This window comes from Mirounga leonina, unplaced genomic scaffold (assembly GCF_011800145.1).
Source record: "Mirounga leonina isolate KUSES-001 unplaced genomic scaffold, KU_Mleo_1.0 Mir_93, whole genome shotgun sequence".
Classification (NCBI taxonomy): domain Eukaryota; kingdom Metazoa; phylum Chordata; class Mammalia; order Carnivora; family Phocidae; genus Mirounga; species Mirounga leonina.
Window position 1 is genome coordinate 8,407,410 of NW_023270854.1, and position 27,403 is coordinate 8,434,812.

At 33.0% G+C, this 27,403-nt stretch overlaps 1 long non-coding RNA gene across 1 annotated transcript in view; it reads right to left on the minus strand.

Moving 5' to 3' along the window:
* The window catches only part of LOC118004561, a 44,165-nt gene that overhangs the window by 11,745 nt on the left and 5,017 nt on the right, over positions 1–27,403 (minus strand). Inside the window, exons 2-4 of the long non-coding RNA XR_004677619.1 lie at positions 17,349–17,455; positions 11,185–11,251; positions 5,038–5,149 (exon numbers count right to left, since the gene is read on the minus strand). This is a non-coding gene — a long non-coding RNA (uncharacterized LOC118004561). The remainder of the gene's footprint in view (positions 1–5,037; positions 5,150–11,184; positions 11,252–17,348; positions 17,456–27,403) is intronic.

Genomic DNA, 27,403 nt, shown 5'->3' on the forward strand with positions numbered 1-27,403 from the left:
ATGTGATCTATCCTGGAGAATGTTCCATGTGCACTTATAAAGAATGTATATTCTGTTTTTTGGGGATGGAATATTCTGTATATATCTGTTATGTCCATCTAGTCTAAAGTGTTGTTTGAAGGCACTATTGTATGACACACTCTTATGCATGAGTTTCTTTTGTATATATACATGAGTATATGAGAATATTCATTTACTTTCAATAACAATTAATACATGTATTCAATAAAATAAACATCTATATGGAGTCTAGAGTATTTGAACAAATCCTTTCTATTTAGGCACTCTCCTTTTCTACCCTTTCCTCCCCTAAGTCAGTCACTATACTGGAACTTGTACTTACTATTCCCATGATTTTGAAAATATATAGTTTTAACATGTATAAATATATATATTTAGATATATTTAAACATAACATGTGTTTATACATACACATATGCTAAGTGTATGTATATGTGCAAATATAAATATTAAAAACAACTAAAGGAAACATTACATTTTAACTTCAATATACAAAAATTTGGTTATCATGCTGTATGCAATGTTTAGATACTTGTTTTTTAATTCAGTTGCTAAAACTTATTTATGTCTCACTGTAGTCTATTGGTTGTATATGTTTTGCATTATAGCACTGCATAAATATGCTATGACATTAAACCACCCTCCTGTCCATCAGTGTTAGTTTGTAGCCTTGTGTTGCTCTGAATATCCTTGTATATACCTCCCGATGCATATGGGCAAAGTTTTCTTTTGAGATAACTAGGAGGAGAGTTACTAAGTTATAACTTTATAATGTTTAATTTTATAAGATTATACCATCATGTCTCCTAAAATGGTTTAGTAATTTACCTCTCATGAACAATTACAAGTTGTGAGATACTAAAACTTTGCCTATCTGGTTAATAACATATTTGATACATCTTTAATGTTTTCTTTTGTGTTTATTCCAATTTACGCTCATTCTATTTGGAGATTTTCCTTTTTTTCTCATCTGTACATTATTACATTATAATCTTGGAACACTTATAACAAAGGATGAATATAAAGTGTCTCCACCTAGTATATATCAACTTTATAACTTATTTTTCCATTTTATTTAAGATATCTTTGAGGAATATTTTGTTAAATAAAATTTGTCAATATTTTCTTATATTAGAATGTATTTAAAAATGCTAAAAATACTTCCTTACTCAGTTTAGAGAAATATTAATCTATTTTGTACTAAAATTTGTTAAAGTTTTGCATTTGTCATTTGAGAGAGCGAGCGAGCGAGCACGGGGAGAGGGGCGGGGAGAGAGAGTCTTAATCAGACTCTGCATTCAGCATGGACCCTGATGCAGGGCTTGATCTTAAGACCCTGAGATCACAACCTGAGCCAAAATGAAGTCAGATGCTTAATTAACCCACTTAGGTGCCCCTGGGTTAATTTTTATGTATGAGGTAAGATAGATATGCAATCTACTTTTCTATATAGAGGAAATATATCAAATTTGTCAGATATAAAAATTCTATATATTCTGTGCATCAAATTTCCTCTATGAAATCTATGGGTCTGTTTTTGGGGGTTACTTTATTTGTCCCTTTATCCTATGAATTTCTAGGGCCTGCATTATAAACCTTTATATGTAATAGGGTAGGCTCTCTTCTAGCTTTTTTTCCTCAGAAATATAAAAGGTATTATTGATTCTTCATAATTTTGGAAACAACACAGTTATTCATGTTTCCATGAGCCACCTGATTTGTATTTAGCCCAGAATTATATTTATAGGATAATTTGACATTATTTCAATATTTAATGTTTTAATTTCCATGAACATACTTATTCATTAGGAATTGTATACTACATTTTATTTATAAGAATTTTATATTTATATTTATTTATAATATATGTTTATATATTTATAATGGGGTATTTAAATTTTTTTCTAAATTTTGTTGATGTATAGTATTTAATTAAATCTTATTAACTGAATTATTTTATAAAACTTACATCTTGCTAAACATTCCTTGTATTCCTAAAAATTAGTTGACATTTTCCTTTTTTCTGATATAAGGTAATTATTTTAAAGGTTTCATTTTGAAATGTGACTTTAAGCTTTGAAATGAAACCGTCATTAATTTTTTTTATTTGTGTAATACAGCAAGTTTCTTATGCAGAGAGTCTCAAATTCCTCTTGTTTAGAAGGGTTATAATACTAGCACTTATTTTACAGGCTTGTTAAGAAGATGAAGTAAGATGTTACATATAAAATACATAGTGTGGTACTGGGTATGCAGTAAGTATTCAATATATGTTAACTAATCTAAACTTGTTTTATTAGAAGCATAATCATGATTAAAATCTAGAGTAATTCTTGTGGCACCATTGGTTCAGCATCTGACTCTGGGTTTCAGCTTAGGTCATGACCTCAGGGTCCTGAGACCGAGCCCTGGATCAGGCCCCATGCTCAGCGTGGAGTCTGCTTAAGACTCTCTCCCTTTGCCACCTCCCCATAAAATAAATAAATCTTTAAAGTCTAGAGTTACTCTGAGTCCTGCAATTATGAGTAATGCTTAGCTACCGTATGGCATCATCGTGACTGGGAATGCTAATGCAGTAAAATGTGGAAGTCACTTTAAAAATAGAGCAAGACTTAAGGTGATGCCTAGAATGTAACAGAAATGGTAGAATCAGAAATTAGACATTTTCAAGAAGTGCAGCACACGTGATGATCTAATCCTACTGAAATTTTATTCTCTCTCTGTAGTTACAAGTTGTAATGCTCAAGCCTTGTGAGTTGAAGGACAACCCTGTGTGCAAGAGTCTCCTTCAACTCTTGGTTCATAAACAATATCAAGTTTCTGGAAATGCAAGCTTAAGCGATGGACCCTGGCACACTCTGAACAAGGTGTGAGTTCTTGGCTTTGAAATAAAAATATATCTTCTTCAAATATTATTGAGTTTCTCCAATTTAAACATTAAGTATTTTTAGTTTTACCATCCTTTTCCTCACAATAATTGCTAGCAACCCTATTCCTTCAATGGAATATTTCAAAATCTTATGGAGATTTCCATGCATATGCAACTTTAAGACAAAAATCTTGCCTCTCCAGATTTCTGCTCTATTGTACCATAGAAAATAATTTTAGTATTTAACAAAATTGTAAGAGTAATCAAATCTTCCTTATTATGTACAAAGTCAGAGTACTCCTAAAAACCTGGTCCCAATTCCCTAATCCCTTAGGCCAGTGTTATTCAAGTTAAATCACTTTAAACATTAGAAAGAATTATACATAGTTAAGTTGGTATTATTTTCCAGGGAGAATAAAAAAGCTATTTTCTTCATACCCTCATGGGGGTAATACCATTCTATAAGCTCTTTTTATCAATTATTTTTGTTAAAGTATATAAAAATTAAATATTGTTTCTAAATTTCAAACATTCAGACATTTTTAGTAATACCCATTTTATTGACACCCACAATTTTTAAGTTCATATACACCTAATATAACTACTTTTATATAATCTAAGTTTACTTTTTACCATAAAAATTCTCCCTTCTTAAACTTTCATAGATCTTTGCAGACCTCACTTTTTTTAGTTTCCACTTTATATAAATATTGAATTAAAAAATTTTTATGGAACTGTTACATTTCTGCAGTTCTAATTTTGTCTGCATTTGTTAATATAACATAACAGATATGTTAGGCTTATGTTGCATTTTAATCATATTTTACCTAAAGTTAGTTATTCAAATCAATATTGTTATCAATTTAATAGGTAAAGGTGACAAAAATATGTGAGTGCAATTATATACTAATTTTTCTCTTGATCATATAAAGTAATAGGCTAATAATAATGTTTGCCTAATAATATTCTGGAACCTCAGCTTAATTCACATTTTAATCCTCTTTCCTAAATATCTACTTGGCTAAACAGCACTTATTTGGCATTACAGTGTGAGTTCCAAGGACAGTTCCTAAATGACTTAATTATGAATGAGAAATATTATTTGAAATTTTTTTCTTTAAGGCATAATTTTTAGCTTGTATGCTTTCATTATAGATTTCAATATATGAATAGTAATATGGGATATATGGTAACTACTTAGAAAGCTTAATCACAGACTGGTATTATTAGCTTAATGAATATTGCAATTCAACTACATGAAAAAAAGTTTGAGTACAGTATGATACTATAATACATAAAAGTTATATTCACAATTAGAGTACCTGGAGTAAATAAGTTTTGTGATCGGTTTTGGAAATGTATACCAAAAGTGATGGTTTTTTATTTATCATTTAGTGAAAGGTCTGAAAAATACCAGAAAAACATAAAAGCTCTCTTAGTACAAATATTTTTCATTATGATCATGAAAAAGATTGACCTGAATGTATTACATTTAATTATAGTATTACATTTATAGTCCATCACTCTGATAGAACATTCTGTAGACTTTAAAAAGTTTAGTTAGCTTTTATAAATCCTTATATTGTGAGTATGACATTTCTCACGTTAAACATAAAACTTTTATGTTTAGAAGTTTTGACATTTTCTAAATCTGTGCCATGCTTTCATAAATTTACAGTAAAAAAAAAAAAAAAAACTTTTAAGTAACTTCAAGGATGCTTTAAGTACAATGGAAAGTGCCCAAGGTGTAATCCAGGCCTTCTTAAGTCCTCATCTGGCTACCTCAAGGACTTGGCTAAAATGCAGACCATATTGCCCCACTAGACAAATCCCTTAATAGCCTCCAGTAGCTACAGAATGTATCTTAGTGACCAGGTTAGCCCATAAACCCTCTTCTATTTTCCTCTCTCACATTACCTCCTCCCAGGGTAACTGCAGGGTTTTTTTTGTTTTGTTTTGTTCCTCCAGCAACCCTGAACTTTCTGCAGTTCTCAGCATACAACACAGAGGGTTTGGTGGTGGGCATGTTCTCTTTTTTTCTTTTCCAAGGCCTTTACTTACATTCTATCTTCTCTCTGGAATGGACCACCCTACTCCTAAAATCCTTTAAAACAAGCTTCTTAAACTTTAACATCTTTATGAATTACCTTAGTGTCCTGTTAAAATGCAAATAATTCAGTTGGTCTCAGGTAAGCCTCAAGATTTTTGCATTTTGCCAAGTTCCCAGATGATACTGATGATGCTCATCCTTGGAATAATCTGTGAGTAGAAGTCAATACAATTACCCATGCTTGAATGATGTAGCTTTCCTTAGATATTCAGTTATAACTGTTATTTATATACTTATCAAACTATACTGGTCATTTTCTGTTTCTCTTATAGACTGTGAACTTCTTGATAATGGTGTAGTCATATATTGTATGAGCATGTGTATACATATATATGGGGTGTGTCTATATACAATTTATATAAATACTAAAGTATATATATACTTTATATATACTTAACTTTCTCTGCCCCCAGCTGTGCACTAGATCCCATTTTCTTTCACCTGCTCAAGAATGTACATAGTTGCATCAGTATGTAGTGCTTGGTCATATATCATCTGGTTTCTTTCCCTATTTTATCATCATTCCCATTCGGGGCTTTCTACTGATTCTTCCTTCTGCCTAGAATCTTCTTTCAACAGATATTTGAATGATTAACATCTTTCATGCATTTACTCACATCTGAGACCAGACTCCATATTTAATATTGCAACCTGTTCCCAAAGCAAGAACACTGATTTTTTTTCTAACAGTTATATGATTTATATATTAGCTTAGTCTCTCTCCACTGGAATGTAAATTGCATGCAGAAAAGATATTCATTTTATTCATGTGTATATTTCTAGTGCTTGAAATAGTGTTTACATATTAAAAATAAGAATAAATGGATGATTGATGGGTTAAAGCAACAGATGCCCTTCCCTTCTTGTTAAGTCTTTGCCAAGAAAGTAGGCTGTAATTTAAAAAATTCTGTATCAATAGTATCCTAAAACTTTTACATGCTAGATAAATCCAATTCAACATATATTGTGAGTAGAGAATAATTGCTTTGTTCCTACTGCTACTCTGTCAAAGCTCCAGGCAGTCTGGCTAAAACCTGGGTAGATTCCCAAAAATTTATGATTCAAGAAAAATGTGTTCAAACCGTATCTTTATAATCTGGTCAAACTGGCAATATAACAAGGTCCAAACTATAGTCCAAGCCTTGGTAATATGGAGACAATGATTTCAGCCAGAAAAAAAAAAAAAAGGCTGCAATTTCTGGAAAATACTAATTTCTACCATTGCAAAGAAAGGAAAATAATACAAAGGCTAGAAAAGGAAAGCTTGTTAGATGTTGCACATGGCAGTACATAAATCCTATTTTTACTTGTATTATAAATCTTTATCTAAATCTAACTGAAAACAGTTGATAATCAGTTTTGATACATCCTTCCATTAGCAACTGAACAGGACTGATTCCTGTCACAGAAATTTAACTGACAGGTTGAGCATGGAGTATTCTGGCAAGTCCTCCTGGCAAATCTGGTCCAACTCTGCTCCAGGGCATCCACAGTGGGATGTCTTTATAATCTCTCCAGGCTGGAATTTGATGAAGGTAAGAAGGAATGATGGCACAAATTCAAGTAAATATCCTATTCACAAATTCCCTAAATCTAACTCATGTAATGCAGAGCCTTTGTAAGCAATGAGTGGGTGTGACAACTTGCCAACTTCAAATAATTAACAGACTAAATCTTGTACAGATATTTATAATTGGAACTGAAGTATTCTGAACCATTTTATTAAGGATTATACAATATGCTCTTCTCCTTAAAAAAAAAAAAGGCAAAAATCAATAGGAATATTTTACTAAAACTTCACTCACTGATCTCTAATGGAAAGTGGTTGCATTTTGAGAAGTTTATAGTTTGTGTTACATGATTCCACCTATTTTTCAATGTTAACGTTAACTTTAAGTCTTTAAATGTAATAATGCATTCCTACCTATATAGAAATTATCGAATGATTTAAATTCAGTGACTTCAAATTATTACCAAGGTATTCAAAAATTGAGATCTCATTTTATTTAAATATCTATTTATGATCTAATATGATCTCATTTTGATAGAATATAAAATGTGTGATTTTATAACCTGTGATAAGTGTGATTTACCAGAATTATTTGTTTCCTCACTGACTTTTTTATACATATATCATTGAATTTCATAGAATTTTCAAGCTTCATGAAACTGGTCGCTAAATTTCTACCACGTTTTTTCCATGTAAAGTAAGTAGCTTCAGTGTCTCCTGGACAGTTGTTAAGATGCTTGAGGAAAGTGAAGCTAGCACTGGATAGAAACACTGCTGAAATAATTTATTGACCTTTGAGGTTCTATAAACTATAACTTTTCTAATGAGCTAAGGTGACAATACAATTGTTGTCAATATAAGGTTAGTGAAACTGAGTATATCTCAGCTAAATAACTTAATCTGTGACTTGTTTTTTAGAGCAAAAAGTATAATTTCTGCTTATAAATACATTGGTTTAATCCCCACAAGGTTCAGATCTGAGATATTCCCATTTTAAGGAAACTGTATTTTTGGAAACCTGGAGACCATTTTCTCTATGAAAGCCTTATAGTGCATGCAATGATAATAACATTTCCAATGATTTGAACCAATCATTTCTCCAGAGGCAGTTTTGCCTCAGCAACAAAAGCCAGAATAATTTCCAAGTGGTTGTTCTTTAGTGCCAGTTTTGGAGGCACATGTGGATAACATTCTTAACCAAAAAAAAAAAAAAAGTATGAAAACAATAGAAGAATTAGAAGAGAATAATAACTTTGGAGAACTGGCACTACCTGGTTTTAACACTTACTCAAAAACTATAGGATTCACAATTTTTAACTGGCAGGATACACATTTAGCTCAATGGAATAAAATTTGTGTCCACAGACCAGAAAGAAACTTACATTTGTGGTTAACTGGATATTGGCATGTTATTTCAATAAGAAAGAATAATCGTTTCAACAAATAGTTCTGGGCCAACTAGATATCCACAAGCAAAACATTGAAGTTGAACCCCTATCTCACCTCACCTCGTTTATAAAAATGAACTCAGAATGTACTATACATCTAAATATAAGACCTAAAACTATAAAACTCTTAGGACAAAATATGGTAGTAAATCTCTATTGCATTGAAAACAGAAAATTTTGATGAAACCAATTTGTTTTATGCTTTAAATAAAAGTGCCGAGAATTTGAAAAGACAACTACATAATGAGAAAATACTTGCAAATCCTATATCTGAGAAGGGACTTGTGTCCAGAATATACAAAAACAAAACAAAGACAAATAACCCAATTAGAAATGGGCAAAGTATCTGGATATATATTTTTCCAAGAAAATATGCAAGTGACCCTTTAGTATATGAAAACATTAGTTATTAGGAAATTCAAATCAAAGCCACAATAAGATACCATGTCACCTCTACCAGGATAGCTATAATGAAAAAGATGGACTCTAACAGGTGTTGGTGAGAATGTGGAGAAATTGGAACCCCCAAACATTGCTTGTGAGAATATAAAATATTGCAGCCATTTTTGGAAGTAGTTTGACAGTCCTTAAAAATGTAAACATTAAGAATTGTCATATGATCCAGTAATTCCAAGGGAAGTAACCTACATCTACACAAAAACTTGTATATAGATATTCATAGCACCATTTTCATAATAGCCAAAAACTGAAAACAACCCAAATACTCATCAACTGAAGAATGAGAAAGATAGGTGGTATGTCCATATAATGGAATATTATTTGGTCATAAAAAGAACTGATCCATACTACAATGTGGATGAACCTTGAAAACATTATACTAAGTGAAAGAAACCAGTCACAAAAGGTCATATGTTCTATGATTCCATTTACATGAAATGTCCAAAATAGGTAGATCCATAGAGACAGAAAATAGATTAATGGTTAGTAAAGGGAGAATGGGCAATAGCTGCTGGTGGGTAGGTAGTTTCTTTCTGGGATGATGACAAATCTTTTAAAATTAGATTATAGTAATTGTTGCACAACTCTGATTTTACTAAAAACCATTGAATTGAGCACTTTAAATGAATGAATTTTGTGGTATGTGACTTAGATACCAATTTGTTCTTAAAGCAAACAAACAGAAGTAAATATTAAGCCAAATAAAAATTAGTTTTAGGGTATCTACAAAAGAAGTCAATTGAATACAAACAATGATTCCAAAACTCTTAAGAGTATTATCTCTATATAATGAACTTTTGAAATACTCAAGAATTGGGAGTTTAAATGGACATTGATGCCTTAATCTAAAAAATATTGATATTGCTTTAAAATGTTTCAACCCAGATAATCTTATATGATTATTGGTATTTATATACAAAGGATTCTATTTAATAGTTTATTCCAGCTCAGAGCTAGTTTTCTTTTCTTTTCAATAAATTAAACCAGCATCATGACCAGTGGGAGCTAAGCACTTGACATCCTACAATGCTGGTGTTTCTTAATTTATGCCCTGAGGGACTAATACTGAGAATATGTTCAGGGTACCATAGCAACTGCAGAATCAAAGCAATGATATCATATGGCAAGTTTGTAGCTGAGAAAACACTTCAGGATTCTATGGGATCACCTGGGGCAGCAATATTACAAGTGTTCATGGTGTGGCATCTTGATAAGGGACACTTAATTGGTGTTAATTTTATCCAAATTGAAGACAATATAGAGCATCTCTTTCCATAGAGTAGAATTGTCTCATAAAGACGTGTTACAAAACATTAAGGATGTTTAATTTGTAATAGTGTTTCACAAGGGTTTTGATATGGATCTTTATTAAAACTGACTTCAAGTTGCTTTAACCTTAGTAATATACTAAAATGTTTGTGCAGGGAATAACAATATCTTGTCTAACATCAAAGGAAGACAAAACATTGTCAACTAATATCAATATTAATTTTCATGACAACAGCAGTTGTATTTGATCATCACCTGATATACGTATTCCCCACTTTTCTTTGAGAATCTGAATAGTGAGAACACTAATAAAGTACCCAGGGAACCAACAATCCCTCCTTTCCTATTTCATTTTACTCAATTAACATACAACAGATGTCAACTTTCAGAAGAAGCTTTTTAAGAGCACTGGGCTATGTGCCTCTTTGCCTTTGGATATTGGAATGAATTCCATCATCATGAAACTCAAAGAAATAAAATTGCCATTATCTCCCCAAGTTCCAATCTGTTATCACATATCATAAGCCACCAGGCTTAATATCCAACTAATGTTGAATACAGGTATAAAAATCCAGTTATTTCTCCTTATTCTCTTAATCCAAAAAAAAGGAAATTATGAAAACATTAATTATAAAAATCAAAGGTGAAATGGGATTAAAATTATGAAGCTCTCTAAAGGAATTTAAACATTAAGAACAAGAGGATTCAGTACAAAACTTAATTTTACTTATTAAAACATGTTTTGGGGGTGCCTCAATGGGTTAAGCATCTAACTCGATCTCTGCTCAGGTCTTGATCTCAGGATCATGAGCCCAGCATGGAGCCCACTTAAAAAAAAAAAAAAAGAGCAAAAAACATGATTCGGAAACTCTCTTGGCTCTGTACTCTAGCAATTCAGCCCAGTTATTAAGACTGTCCTCTGTGTAGATAGCCTATGGTATGGCAGGCACTGACAAAAATCTGTTTCCACAACAAGGTGGAATTTTATTAAGAACCCCATGACCTGCATCCAAAAATAAAAAAAAAAAAAGGAAAAAGAAGTTAGGAACTAATGGAATATTTAAAAACCAGTAAGTATTCTTAATTAATCGATTACAACTAATGTTCATGTTATTAATACAAAAATTAGATATCCAAAATTAGTAAGAGAAGTAGTTATTTCAAAATGAAATTGATAAAGTGGAAAAAATCTTCAAAAAGGTGTTTTATAAACAAGTAGACTACAAAAAAGTAATACAGAAATGAATACAAATGAAGAGAACGGCAAACAAATAAATCAAAGGACTAATCCTTAGCTTCCCACAGAGGAAAGAAAAGATATTGTAATGTAATATTCATTTGTTTAAATTTAAAAGTGAACCCCTAAATCTCTAAAAGGAGCTATAATGAAAGATGGGTAATGTATGATAACAGGAAGAAATATTTTCTTCCACAATACACATATTTTTCCAGATTATAATTTCCAAAATGACAAAAGCATGCAGGTGAAGTTACTTACCCTGCAACTTCTTGAATGAATACCCTTAGGTCAGAGGTACCTAAAAGCTTTTATATGGGCTTCTTTCCTGGAATAGAAAATAAGACAGGACAAACTAAATCTTTCTTCCATTGAATAAGATTCAAATAGAAAACCTTATACTGAAATATATACTTCATTTTAAGAAAAGATTTATATGGATTTGTAAATGAACTTTTGCATGTATAACCTATGAGCATGATTATTGGATACATTCCCATGAAAGTTTCAAAGAACCTTAAGGGATTCCCAAACTGCAATGTTTCTAAAACTGTTTTGGAAACAGATATGGACACCTCATTGTTTGTTGAATTATGTTTAAGCTTCTGAGCTCCAAAATTCCTGCATTTGTCTACTATAAATTTGATTATTATGTAACTGGACCTATAGCCATATCTTTCCAGATAATTCCTCAAGAAACTTCCATTAATTTCCTCTGAATAATGTTGATGACTGCTATCTGGAATAATCAGCATTTGCGGCAGTAACTAAATTGCTGAAGACAAGAGAAAAGAGGAGTTAACTGGCACATTAGGATAAGTGTTTAAATGTAAAAAATGTTTAAGTATTTTACATATTCCTAGTAAAAATAAGTTCATGATTTTTCCCTGTTGTCATGGTTAAGCTACTTTGACAACAAGAAATAGTAAATGGAAAATGTCATGTTTTACAAACTTTATGCAGTCTTGAAATATAAAGAAAACATTTCTCCCACTAAATAATTAGAATAAAGTTGGCATATTTTTATTTCAACACACCACTTCCAGTCATAGCATTAGTGATATTACAAAAGTCAAAGTAGACTCGTTAGTGCTGATAGGATAAAGACAGATGACCAGTACCTAAAGCATATTCCTTAAAATGAAAATCCAATTCTGACATATGAAAACTAATGATAAAATAGTAAGCATTCTTTCAGTAGAGTAATATGCATTCCAAAATTTCAAAATATTTCTTTGCACATTTCTTTGAGCATAATCTCTCCTACAATCTGAGTCACTGGAACCAACTGCTCTGCTATTTATTTTGAGCTATCAATTCAAAGTCAATATAATGAAAAGAGTGAAAAACATCTTTATTACAGAAGTAGTTTTGACCTCACAGAAGCTCCAGAAAGATTCTGTAGGACCACCAGCGTTGGGAATTCCTAGTTTGAAGGTTCTTTTCTCAATACAATACATTCCAAGTTGGATGAGCTCTTAATGTATTTAGTTTACTTTGCATTTGGCTAGAAGTTACTAGAGACAGTATGGAAAAAACATCCTCATGTATCTGATACAAACTTCCTTGCATGTAGATTACATGGAAATGGAGAAGCAGGTCATCCAACCTGCTCAGGAATGAAGACTTCTCATGTTAAGAATGCCACACAACAATATCTGCTTTAAAAGACAACAGCTTGTGAATCACTATATTGTAGACTTGAAACTATTACTATACTATATGTTAACTCACTGAAATTTAAATGAAAACTTAAAAAGAGCATTAAAAGACCCTAGCTTGGAATGCTGCTATTCAATTCATCTAAGACTACCTGTATAAAGTTTTGGAGATTTCCTCCATTAATAGTGTGCACGTCCTACCACACTTAGCCTCTTGATAAAGAACTAAAGATAAGTGAGTAAATGAAAGCAAACAAACATGCCTTAAGTGCATATAAGTGAAGTGGGATATGGATTGGAAAAATTCCTGAGTGCTATTGGTGATCTTGTTTACACACATCCACTTTGCCCTCCACACCTAGGCCATTGAGTGGACACATTCTTTGTGGAGAGGCCAGTGTAAAACTTTCTACATCTATTTGGTGAGATAAAAATCATGTAACTCTTTGGAATTCTAATTTTTCCTATATTTGAGTAAATATAAACTGATAAAACTATTATTTTACATTAAGATTATGCTGGATATTTTATGTAACAGAAATCATAAACATCAAAGAAATGTTGTATTAGCTAAGGACTAGAATGTCCTGGGCTATTAGTTCACTCTGTTATTCAGGGAATTTTGTGAAAAATAGCCATCACTATAGAATACCAGTTATTATACTTACATAAGACAACACTACTTATTATACACCTCAATTTAGTAATGTGAGTATATTTCTCCTTTTGAACATTATTGATTAAAATTGAGGGTTTTCCCCCCCAAAGACCATATTCTTCTAGAAGGCAATATGCCATGAAGTGTTTAATTTTGTTTGCTTAGTACTTAAAATGCAGTGTGGTAGTATAGGTACTGAAGTAAATGCTGTAATGCTAGAGATGTTTAATAGAATTTTAGCATGTAGGAGTTTTAGGGACTTTTAGCAGACTTTATTTTCTAGAGCAGTTTTAGGTTTACATAAAAATTGAAGGGAAAGTAAAGAATTCTCATGTAACCCCTCTGCTGCCCACCTCCCCCACCCCACTTTTTCCTATTAACATCTTGTGTTAGTGTGGAATAGACAAAAGATAATGGTGTCTTGAGCAAGACTGGCAGTCATGAGGTTGGTGATAAGTGGTCACATTTGTGATATATTAGAAATAAGAGACTTCAAGAACGTGTGGATTGATTTTATATGGAGTAGGGGAGAAAGAAGAGCTAAAAATGAGTCAACTATTTTGCCTGAGCACTGGAATAGCTAGAGATGCAAGTTTGAAGGTATAAATTTGAGACAGATCAACATAAAGATGGATTCTGAAGCCATGAGGGTTAAAGATAACCTCTCTGTGGTGAGTGTAGCAAAAACAGAGGGATAACTTTGGAGACCCTCATGCATGCCAAATTGGAGACATGAAGAGAAATCAACAGAGATCAACAAGTACAACAGAAGATTGTACAAGAAACAAGAAACACTACTTTTTCTAGAATCCAAGTAAGTAAATTAGCTTAAGAAGGTGACTGACTGGGTGTGTCAAATCATGATATTTCCAGAAAGATGAAGACTGAGAATGAACTATTGGCTTTAGACGTATGGGAAACATTTGTGATCTTGACATCTTTTCTTTTGTTAAAGGGGAACTAGTCAGACTATCCCTGCTGGGATTTAGAAAGATAAATATATTTCTTTCAAGGATTTTTGTTGTGAAGGGATGGATTGAAATTTTTAGTAGCAGCAATGGAATGTGTGCTAAAAGGAAGCTCATTTTAAACATTTTATACATAAAATCTTTATGCATGTATATGTATAAATACATATGTATGTTTATATGCACGTATGCACATCTATACCATAAATACATCTCAGATATATATTTATATATATCAGATATGTATATCTCTATTACTGAGATATATAATCAGATATATGTATAGATATCACCATTGTTGCATTTTTACATCATCATTGTATCATTGCTACTTAATTAGGACATGGCACTTGGTAAGACCTTAGTACACAGTAGCTTTTCATGCAAAAATTCATGTGTAGGATGAATGACAGTTCACTTATTGGTAATTTATGTTATAGTCCCTGGTTATCTGTCAATCACAGCAATACTGCACATATGTACTGCTTAAGGAAAAAAAATTCTATCACTAAATATGGAATACTTTCACTATGAAGTAGTTTTAATTTGACTAAAACAAAGATTACCTTCTCCATCAATCTGCCACTATTCTAAAATTTTGCTGATGTCATAAAGTGTAAAACTGCACATTGAACAAGATTTTAAACTGCCAGAGCTTTAAAGTTAAAAAGTTAATGTTCCAAATGATTTACACCTGGACGTAGCATGCAAAACCATCAAAATGAGTCTTGCCTGTTGCATATAGAAAATTCCATTTCTAAAATTATATACATTGATATAATAAAAACTGAGTGCCTATAAAGGGTATGTGCTTATGGCAATCAAGAAAATTTAAAAATGTGCTTTGCATTGTTTTATGATGTATTAGAGTTGAAAAACCATTTTAATAAAGTCAAGGAGCAAACTGTTTCCATAGGATCATGGATATGAAAAACATTTGCTAAAGTCATCTAAACCATCACGTTGCCTCAAACAATGGGTCCTGTAGTCCACCTCTAATGAAGGAACTCTAAAGATCTCGTGAGCCCTGTTTAACACTTCTGAGAGGACATTACAAAACAGCTGTGGAAAATTTGACGATTTAAAAATTTTGAATAGTATGAGTTTATATTAGCTTTGAATAAAAGTTCTAAAGAATAATGCTGGAAAAATGTCTGTTCATGTCTTCTACCCATTTCTTGATTGGATCATTTGTTCTTTGGGTGTTAAGTTCTTTATAGATTTTGGACACTAACCCTTTATCTGATATGTCATTTGCAAATATCTTCTCCCATTCTGTCAGTTGTCATCCAAATGGCCAACAGACACATGAAGAAGTGCTCAACATCGCTCGGCATCAGGGAAATCCAAATCAAAACCTCAGTGAGATACCACCTCATACCAGTCATAATGGCTAAAATTAACAAGTCAGGAAATGACAGATGTTGGCAGGGATGCGGAGAAAGGGGAACCCTCCTACACTGCTGATGGGAATGCAAGCTGGAAGCCAGTCTGGAAAACAGTATGGAGGTTCCTCAAAAAGTTGAAAATAGAGCTACCATACAATCCAGCAATTGCACTACTGGGCATTTACCCCAAAGATGCAAATGTAGTGATCTGAAGGGATACATGCACCCCGATGTTTATAGCAGCAATGTCCACAATAGCCAAACTATGGAAAGAGCCAAGATGTCCATCGACAGATGAATGGATAAAGAAGATGTGGTGTGTATATATATATACAATGGAATATTATGCAGCCATCAAAAGGAATGAAATCTTGCCATTTGCAATGACGTGGATGGAACTGGAGGGTATTATGTTGAGTGAAATAAGTCAATCAGAGGAAGGCATGTATATGATTCCACTGATATGAGGAATTCTTAATCTCAGGAAACAATCAAGGTTGCTGGAGTGGTGAGGGGTGGGAGGGATGGTGTGGCTGTGTGATAGACATGGAGAGGGTATGTGCTATGGTGAGTGCTGTGAATTGTGTAGGACTGTTGAATCACAGACCTGTACCTCTGAAACAAATAATACATTATATGTTAAAAAAGATGATAGTAGGAAGGGAAAAATGAAGGGGGGGGAATCAGAGGGGGAGATGAACCATGAGAGACTATGGACTCTGAGAAACAAACTGAGGGTTCTAGAGGGGAGGGGAGTGGGGGGGATGGGTTAGCCTGGTGATGAGTATTAAAGAGGGCATGTACAGAATGGAGAACTGGGTGTTATACGCAAACAATGAATCATGGAACACTACATCAAAAACTAATGATGTAATGTATGGTGATTAACGTAACATAATAATAAAAAAAAATGCTAGAAGTGGAAGGTGAACCTCATTTAATCCTACTCTGTCAATTCATGATTGACATAGCTGAGGAACAGAAAAACTGGCTCATTTTTTAAACACTACCCAGCAAGGTGAGTGGGACTTCCCAGATCACTTTCTGATACCTTCCCAACCCCCCATGCTTATTTTTATTGTACATTTAGATGCTATTTCTGTAATTCTTTTTCTAGAATATAAGTTCTTAGAGAATTGGGACTACAGGTCTATTTCTATGTATAAAGTGGAAAAAATAACAAATACACAACAGAATAAATATGACATAATGTTTTGGGGTCTACCCATAGGTGTCATTTTGGAGATTTTAAATTCTCAGTCTCTACCTCCTTCTCTTCTCCCACCTCCAGAACTAATATATTTCCATATTTGTTTTCTAGAGAGTTTCCTGGCTTTAGTTAAGGAAGATTTTAAGGAGCCCAGGATTACCATTCTGAAACATTTGTTGATCATTTGTCTTTACACTGAGCCTCTAAAGTGTTCTGCTTCATTCTGAGATCAAGACATCACCTCTCAGCTTTGAGACTAGATTTTTTTTCTTGATATACTGCTGAGTATTCCAGTTCCTTTTCAGTTGAGGCCCTGATTGAATCACAACGGTCTTCTCTGTCAGAACAAAAGTTCTCTGCTTTAGAAACCCATGCAAGAAGGTTTTATGAGGGACAGTGATAATTGTATGCCAACTCCAAGGACTCCCTGCTCCTGGATTCTTCAGAATCATGTTTAGAAAACCCCTTTTGGAATTATCTTGTGTGGATCACCTACCAAAATAATTTCAATCTAGGTTTGACATTCTAGCTCTGGCTTACCTCCATTCTGACGTCCTGATTTATGGATCTCAACTCTCTTATTCAGCTCTACTCTTTGATTCTTCTAGAGTTATGTCCAGTTGTGTCCTGAAATATGATAATCAGCCCTGGAACATACAAATTGGAATTCAATGTACTACTTTAACTCTGAAAAAGCATTTTTGATTTATAGAGCATGACACCAACAAGATGGCAACATAAGTCATTCCTGACTTTGTTCCCCCTCACAAGAAGAATAACTAACAACTATTTATGGCCAAAACATCATGGAGATAATCCTGGAACATGAAAATGAGGCTGAAGCACCACCCTGCAGCACAGAGACCAAGACAGACTGCTTTAGAAAGTAAGAAGAATGGCTACTGGAAACTAACAAAGCTCTAATAACTGATCATAAAGAAATGGAGATATATGAACTGTCAGGCAAAAATTCAGAATAATCCTCTTAAAGAATTGTAGTAAACTTACAAGAACACAGTCAACTAAATAAAAAGGAAAATAATGAATCAACAAAATGAGAAGTTTGACAAAGAAATAGAAACCATAAAAAAATGAGAAGTCCTAGAGTTGAAAAACACACTGAACTGAAGAATTCAATGGAGAACTTCAGAAGCAGACTGGACCATGCTGAAGAAAGAATCAATGACCTGGAAGATAAGGGGTTTTAAATTATCCACCAGAGCAAAAAGAAAAAAGAAGAAAGCCTTGGGACACAATGAAAAAAAAATTCACATTATGGGAATTCCAGGAGAAGAGAAAAAGGGAAGAAACAATATTTAAAGCAATAAAATGGCTGAAAACTTTACAAGCCCAAGAGAGAAAAAGACATCCAGATCCAAGAGGCCTAAAAAATTCCAAATAGGTTGAACCAAATAGGGCTACACCAAGACACATAACTGTCAAATCAAAGACAGCTTATTTTAAAAGCAGCAAAAGAGAGAAGTTATATACAAGGGGACCCTATAAGACAATTGGTAGATTCTCAACAGAAACTTTTCAGTCCAGAAAAGAATGGGGTGACATATTCAAAATATTGAAAGGAAATGACTTTCAGGGACAAATAAATGCTGAGGAAATTCATCACTACTAGCTAAAAGGAGTTCCATGATTGGAAATAAAACAATGTTAGTTAACATCATAAAAACATAAGGTAGTATAAAACTCACTGGTAATGGTATATATATAGTCAAAGTTGGAATCTGTAATATGGTAATGGTGGAGCATTAAGCATTTAACAACTCTACTTTAAACATTAAAAGAGTAAAAATAACCTTAACCATAATAAATGGTTATTGTGCAATATAAAAAAATATGTAAACTGTAACACCGATAACCTAAAATGTGAGGGAGAGAAGAAGTAAAAGTGTAAAGCTTAGGTATTAATTTAAAATAGGGTGTTATAATTTAAAAATATTTTAGGTAACCCTCATCATAGCCACAAGGGAAAAACCTGGAGTACTCACACATAAGAACATGATAAAGAAGTCAAAGGATATTGATCTCACGTAGCATCAAAACATACACACACACACACACAAGATAGCAGGAGAAGAAATAAGAACAATGGATCTGCAAGATAACCAGAAAACAATGAACAAAACAGCAATAGGAAGTTCTTATCAATAATTACATCAAATAAAAACATATTAAATTCTATCATCAAAAGATATAGAATGGCTGAATGGATTTTTAAAAAAAGATTAAATGATATGTTGCGTACAGGACACTGACTTTATCCTTAAAGACACAAATAAGCAGAGATAGCTACCCAAATATCAGACAAAACAGACTTTACAAATAGTAAAAAGAGACAAGGAAGGTCATTATATAATGATAAAAGGGTCAATATATCAAGAAGATAATAATTGTTAGTATCTATGTACCTAACATCAGAGAACATAAATGCATAAAGCAAAGCCAGAAATAAACAGCAATAGTTGGAGATTTTATTTATTTTATTATGTTAATCACCATACATTACATCATTAGTTTTTGATGTGGTGTTCCATGATTCATTGTTTGCATATAACACCCAGTGCTCCATTCAATACATGCCCTCTTTAATACCCATCACCAGGCTAACCCATCGCCCCACCCCTCTCCCCTCTAGAACCCTCAGTTTGTTTCTCAGAGTCCATAGTCTCTCATGGCTCCTCTTCCCCTCCAATTTCCCCCCTTTCATTTTTCCCTTCCTACCTCTGAAACAAATAATACATTATATGTTAAAAAAAAAAATTGTAGGAATAGTTGGAAATTTTAATACCCCACTCTCAATAATAGATCATCCAGTCAAATAATCGGTAAGGAAATGGTGAATTTGAATAACACTGTAAACAATTTAATTTCGCAAGAGCAGAATACATATTTTTAAGTTCACATGGAACATTTTCTAGGATAGATCATAGGTTAAGCCATGAAACAAATATTAGCAAATTCAAGCTTGAAATCATACCATCAAAAGATACCAAGTGTCTTCTATGACCACACTAGTATAAAACTTGAAATCAATGGAGGAAAATTGTTTAATTTCCATGTATTTGTGAATTTTCCAACAGTCTCCTGAGTAACGAATGGATCAAAAAATAAAGGGGGAAACAAAGCATCTTGAGATGAACAAAAATGAAAACACAAATAACCGGGTGCCTGGGTAATTCAGTCAGTTAAGCATCTGACTCTTGGTTTAGGCTGGTCATGATCTCAGAGTTGTGAGATTGAGCCCTACATCGGGCTCCGTCTGGGCTTGGTGCGGAGTCTGCTTGGAATTCTCTCCCTCTAAACCTCTCCTCACTAGCTCGCTCTCTCTCTCTCTCTCTCTCTCTCTCAGGTAAATAAATAAAATCTTAAAAAAAAAAAAAAAAAGGAAAACACAAATACCAAAACTTATCGGATGCAGCAAAAGCAGGTCTTAGAGGGAAGCTGATAGCAGTAAATGCCCACATTAAGAAGCAAGAAAGATCCCAAACAACCTAATTCTACACCTTAAGGAACTAGAAAAAGAAGAAACTGAGCCCAATGTTAGTAGAAAAAAGGAAGTAATAAGGAATAGAACAGAAAAAAATGAAATAGGGAAAAGGAAATCAATAGATGAGACTAACCAAACTAAGAGTTGGTTCTTTGAGAAGATAAAATTGGTAAAATTTTACTAGACTGACTGGGGGGGGGGGGGACAAAAACAGAACTCAAATCAACAAAATTATAAATGAAAACGGAAACATTACAAATGACATCACAGAAATACAAAGAATCTTGAGTTTACTATGAACAACTGTACTCCAACAAACTGGACAACCGAGAATGGAAAAAAAATTCTTATAAACAAACTACCAACCAAGACTGACTCAGGAAGAAATAGAAAGTCTGAGTAGATCAATTAATACTAACAACATTGAATCAGTAATCAAAAATCTCCAGTGAAGAAAAACCCAAGACTAAATGGTTTTTACACTCATTTTATCAGGCCAGCATCGCCCTGATACCAAAGCCAGAGAAAGACACTACCAGAAAACAACAGAACAATATTTCTGATATAGATGCAAAAATTCTCAGTAAAATACTAGCAAAGCAAAGTCAGCAGCATATTAAAAGGATCATTCGATCAAGTGGAATTACACATGGGATGCCAGGATGGTTTGACATAATCAAATCAAGCAATGTGATACATTAATAGAATGAAAGAAAAATCATATGATCATCTCAATAGACACATTTGAGAAAATGAAACACCCATTCATGATAAAAACTCTAAACAAATTAGGTACAGAAGGAATGTACCTAAACATAATAAAAGCCATATATAAGTCCACAGCTTTCATCATACTAAATGGTGAAAGGTTGAAAGATTTTCCTCTAAAAACAGGAACAAAACAAGTGTGCCCACTCTCAGCACTCCTATACATCATAATACCAGAAGTCCTAGCTTGAGCAACCAAGAAAAGAAAAAGAAAGGCATCAGAACTGGAATAGAAGAAGTAAAATTGTCTTTATTTGCAGGTGGCATAATCTTATATAGGGAAATCCTAAAAACTCCACACAAAAAAAACTGTTAGATCTAATCAATAAATTCAATACAGTTTCAGGATACAAAATTAACATAAAAATTGGTAGCAGTTCCAGACATTAACAACAAATTATCTGAAAAAGAAATAAGAAAAAAAATCCCATTTACAATAGCATCAAAAACAATAAAATATTTAGGAATGAACTTAGCCAAAGAGGGAAAAGATCTCTATTTGTAAACTACAAGATATTGAAGGGAATAAAAGACACAAATAAATGGAAAGGTATCCCATGTTCATAGATTGGAAGAATTCATATTTTTAAAATTTTCATACTACCAAAGTAGGTTCAATACAAACATTATAACGATTTGAATAACATTATTTACAGAAGTAGAAAAAACAATTATAAAATTTATATGGAATCACAGAAGATCCCAAATAGCCAAAAGAATCCTGAGAAAGAAGAACAAAGGGGAAAGGCATCACACTTCCTAATTTTAAGCTGTATTAATCAAAACCATATGGTACTGGCATAAAAACAGACAACAGATCAATGGAACAGAATTGAGAGCCCAGAAATAAACCTAAGCATATAGTCACCTTATATTTAACAAGGGAGACAAGAATACTCAGTAGAGAAAAGACAATCTTTTCAATAAATTGTGCTGGAAAAACTGGATATTCACAAGTAAAAGAATGAAGCTTAGACCTCTGTCTTATAAAACTTACATAAATTAACTAGAAATGGATTAAAGATTTAAATGTAAGACCTGAACCATGAAACTCCTTAAAGAAAACATAGGAATAAAAGCTCCTAACATGGTCTTGGCAGTGATTCTTTAGATAGGATACTTAAAACACAAGGAACAGAATAAAAATAAACAACTAGGACTACATAAAACTAAAAAGCTTCTGCACAGCAAAAGAAACAAAGTGAAAGACAATGATAATGGGAAAGAAGTAGTTGTAAATCATATCTGATAAGGTGTTAATAGCCAAAATATACAAAACCACATATAACTCAATATACACTACTTAAAAATATTTATATAAATCTTTATAAAAAATTATGTTTATTCAATACTTCAAAAATATTTATTGAGCTTTCCCTAAAATTCTCAGTACTGGTGATACAAGGAAAAACCGAATATTCATAAATTTCTACTATAGGAAACATCCTATGCTTATAATTATTCATATATCTTTATTCAAATGTAATTAGCCCAGTTTATACATATTTTAAAATATAAAATCAGGTAAATTTATCCATCTTGAATTTAAAAAACCTATTCATTCTTCTCCCACAAAAAGAAAAAAACAAAACTGCTCAGTATTTCTTGATAATTTGTGCCAATATAAATTTTTGTCTTATATTTATAGTCCTAGAATTCTTGCCACTCGCAACAACATGAATGGATCTAGAACGTATAATGCTAAGTGAAACAAGCCCATCAGAGAAAGACAAATACCATATGATTTCACTCATAAGTTGAATTTAAGAAATAAAACAAAGGAAAAGACAGACAAAAACAAGAAAAAGACTCTTAACTATAGAGAACTGATGGTTACCAGAAGGGAGGAGGGTGGGGGATGGGTGAAATAGGTGATGGGGATTAAGAGTACACTTACCATGATGAGCACTGAGTAATTTATAGAATTGTTGTATCACTATATTGTACACCTGAAACTAATATACCAACATATGTTAACTCTGCTAGAATTAAAATTTTTTTGAATTTCATAGGCTTAAAGCTGAGTTTTTAAATACAAGTAGTCATTCCTTTTAAAAAGAGTTCTAGATTGAGCAACACTAAAAATAAATAATTTAGCTTTCTATATTAGTTAGGTAACCAAAATGTCTTCTAATAAAAAGCCCTGACAAATCTTTGAAAAAGATACAATTTAAAATATCACTTGTGAAAACTAATATGATTTTTATTTTAGAAAGTTAGAAAACATTTAAATCTAAGTCTACCTTTGACATTTGTTTTCTTTTGAACATAACTTCAATACCGTAAAGATGTCACTATTTCCTATTATATATTGTGTATAAGAAAACTTAGAATTTTACTTCTGGCAACATGATAAACTGTCCCTTGTTTTATTTTCATCTTACTGGAATATTATTTGAAATATTTTATTATTGAAATCAATTCTGATTTTTGCATGAAGAGAACATTCTGATTAGAACAGGAAAAAAAAAATGTCCCTAAGTGTTCCCTTTGAATGGCTCACCAGGAATATGGAACACCAATCTTTTATCAAAATGCTTGGTAATCGAACATGAAAGCCAAGATACTCAATAATATTTTCTTTTTAAATTTTCATTTGCGGGGAAAAATAGCTGAACCCACATAATAAGTATTGTTGCCATGTAAAGAATATGATAATATATAAAAACAGAATATGTTTTTACCTATTTTAACAATACCCAAGTTGGTATCTTAACTCTTCCTTACCTGTCTGTGACCAGGGTCTTGTTATATCCTTGCTTAAATCTCAAATTTTTGTAATTACTAAAATTATGGTACCTAATTTCAAAGTTGTAGTAAAACTTACATGAAATCATTATATTAATATTTATATTGATAAATTATGATCACAGCCATTAGAAGTTTATAATAAAAATTAGGTTAAATATTATATGTTAAATACTGGAATATTCAATTAAGCACTGTTAAATACTGTAACATTAAATTAAATGCGGAACATTTGACCCAAGACCTAGTTAGATCACTTATGCATTTTTTTTTCATATTTAAGGTATAGTGTTTCTTTCCTCCCAAGGTTTTATTAAGAAACCTACACACATTTCAGTGGTTAAATTTAGGTAATCTTATACATTATTCTTCATTTTATAGATGAGGAAAGTGTATCTCATAGAGGCTAAATGCCAAGATCACACCATTAGTAAAGGCATACATCAGTTTACTTTCATATCTAACTCCATTTCTTTATCTTGCTAACTATACCATACATTGTGTCAAAATTTCAGAACCTAGAGGGAGTTTATAATTTCTCCTGCCTTTTTTTAACATTTAATCACAGTCACAGATCTAGAAAATACTTTAAAAAAAAAAAATCTCCTTCTCTAGTTTCAGTAAGCATGGTTTCTAAAATCCCTCAGCATTCGGGTGTATTTGTGTAATCTGCTGTGAAGTAGAGCGCTCCATGGTGCACCTACACAGATTTGCTGTTTGCTCTCCCAGTGAGCAAGCCCAGCTGCACCCCTCTCTCAGCCCTTAGAAACAATCCTGCCACGAATACTCTGTACCTGTCCCGTCTTGGTTCTGTGTGAGAATTTCCCTGGGATATGGCCAGGAACAGGGTTAGCATAAATTAAAATACATACACATAAAAGGACATAGTGTGAAACAACACACTTAAATGATACACAAAAACCTCATTCAAATGGCTGCACATGGTGGGAGGGGAATGAGACGTGAGTATGAAAGGGAATATGTAAGTAAAGGGAATGGATTTGCATGGAAGAATGAATGTGCCAAGAAATAAGTGAGATTAACTAAATCTTCAGCACCAGAGTCCCAAAGAAGAAAAAAAAAATTGCTCTCTGCTGAGTTGCCTTTTAATAGAATGAGGTCCATCACTTCCATCAATTTTCATAGCATATATGAGTAGACAACAATAGAGCTGAATAAGAGGGGATAAACTATCAAATGTTCAAAAGAAAAAAATATAAGGGGCGCCTGGGTGGCTCAGTTGGTTGGGCGTCTGCCTTCGGCTCAGGTCATGATCCCAGGGTCCTGGGATTCAGCCCCACATCCGGCTCCTGGCTCAGCAGGGAGCCTGCTTCTCCCTCTCCCTCTGCCTCTCTCCCTGCTCATGCTCTCTGTCTCTGTATCTCCTTGTCTCAAATGAATTAATAAAATCTTTTAAAAAAAATATAAGAGGTTAAAGGATGGTAGTCTAATGAATGCTGTGCCTACATTTAAAAGGAGAGGAAAAACAGAAGATCCTGGTCTAAACCTTTCCATAAAACCCGGAGAACATTTCGCAGAGGATACAGCATGCCTGCGAGGTTTGGTTTGTTACAAGGTTCTGAAGGGGAGCAGAAGTGCTACACAATGGAGTGGCTGGTAAAGGAGAACAAGATCATGATAAAGGACTGCAAGAAATGGTAACCTTCAAATTAGCCAGGGAAAGTAGAAGGAAATTATTAGCGTGACTCAGATTAGAAATATATAGAGACTGAGTTGTGGGACTTCTGTCCGTGTGGTGGTGTCTATGATGTCTTCATTTTAGAGAACTCTGGACAGCTCTACAGAATGCTGGCACTTTTAGAGGTACAGACGGTGCGGTCCTTGCCTGTATACTCCAGTTGGAGTGTCAGACAAGAAATAATTAAACACATAATTACAAATAGCCCTTAAGCACTGGAAAAGAAATATGGCAAATTATTTCTGGTGCATCCTGTGAATGAATGTCACCATCCTGACTTTTATTTTGTCACATTTAACTTCCTGTATTTATGTTTCAATATCCCTGCCACACTAAAACCTGTTCTTGGGAAGAAGTCAAGTATGTTCTAACATCTAACATATCAGTTAGGAAGTCATAAATATTAAATGAACTGGTCTGGTTGTTACATTTGATTCAGATCCTGGGTCTGTGGTCACTTCCTGTGTCCCCATGTGAACCTACAGATTGGCCTCTTTATTATTTTAAACCATCTTACCTGAAACACAACATCTTTTTTCATAGATAAATGTGAATTTCAGTCTGTCACTATTCTTACAATCTTAAAATTAGTGAGGTGCAAATTAATGAGATTTTAGGGCTAGGAAAGGATTTCTGTGTCCTTCCAAATTAAGACTTGTTTAAAAATTAGCTGTTTATTTAGATAATTAATGTTTTGTAAGTTTAAACAAAGTGTCTCTCACATTCATCACCACTTATATCAGACTTTTGAAAAGATTCACCTTTTGATGCCAGAAGGCATTAAAATGTGAGGCCAGAATTAGCTAAACTGTAATAAAGTGATAATTGCTAAGTGAAAAGCCACAGAAACAGTGTATTTAACTAAACACTAACACTTTTAGTGTGAACTTACAATGCTCAGTGGTATCTTATTTTTTCCATCTGTCCAAGTGATTTTGCATCTTTTGATTTTTCTCAAACTAGAAGACATTACATTAATTTTGCATATTATAATGCTAACAGGTACAAACTGCAATGGAATAAGAAATTCTTTAGCTGCAAGCCATTTTATTTATGCTTTACTGGTAAAATCTATTATCACAAATATATATATGTTCAATGGGAACCAAAGTTATGAATTTGAGTCTCACTAATGGCAGCTTTTTCTCATCAGATCAGTGGTTCTGACAGTTGGCTAGACATTAGAATCATTTGAGAAGCTGTTTACAATACTCCTGTACAGCCCAACCCCCCTTAACAATTGGCTCAGATTCTGTAGATGAGATTTGAATATTAGTATTTTAAAAATCTTCCAAAGTGTTTCTATTGTGCAGATGGGTTAGAAATCAATGTTAGACATTAAACCTTATGCTGGCAATATATTTTACCTCTATATTCTTTCTCCCAAAATTGTACTGAGCACCTAGATTCTTGAATGTTAGTTTGATAAATCCATAAATTACTTAAAGCATGAATATCATTTTTTTTAAAGATTTTATTTATTTGACAGAGACACAGCAAGAGCAGGAACACAAGCAGGGGGAGTGGGAGAGGGAGAAGCAGGCTCCCCGCTGAGCAGGGAGCCCGATGCGGGGCTCGATCCCAGGACCCTGGAATCGTGACCTGAGCTGAAGGCAGACGCTTAAGACTGAGCCACCCAGGCGCCCCATAAAGCATGAATATCATTTTAAAGTTAGGTAATTCTTCTTCCCCTTACCATAGGAATTTTATTTTTCAATTACTATATATCTTAACTCTTATCCCCTGTATCTTGATTTTTGAGTTATAGGCATCAAGAGGCTAGGCACAACTTGATCCCTGAATTTACATCTCTTTAATATAAAATATTCACAGAGTGTTTTGAAAGTCCTTTTATACAGAGAAGGTATTACTAAAAAA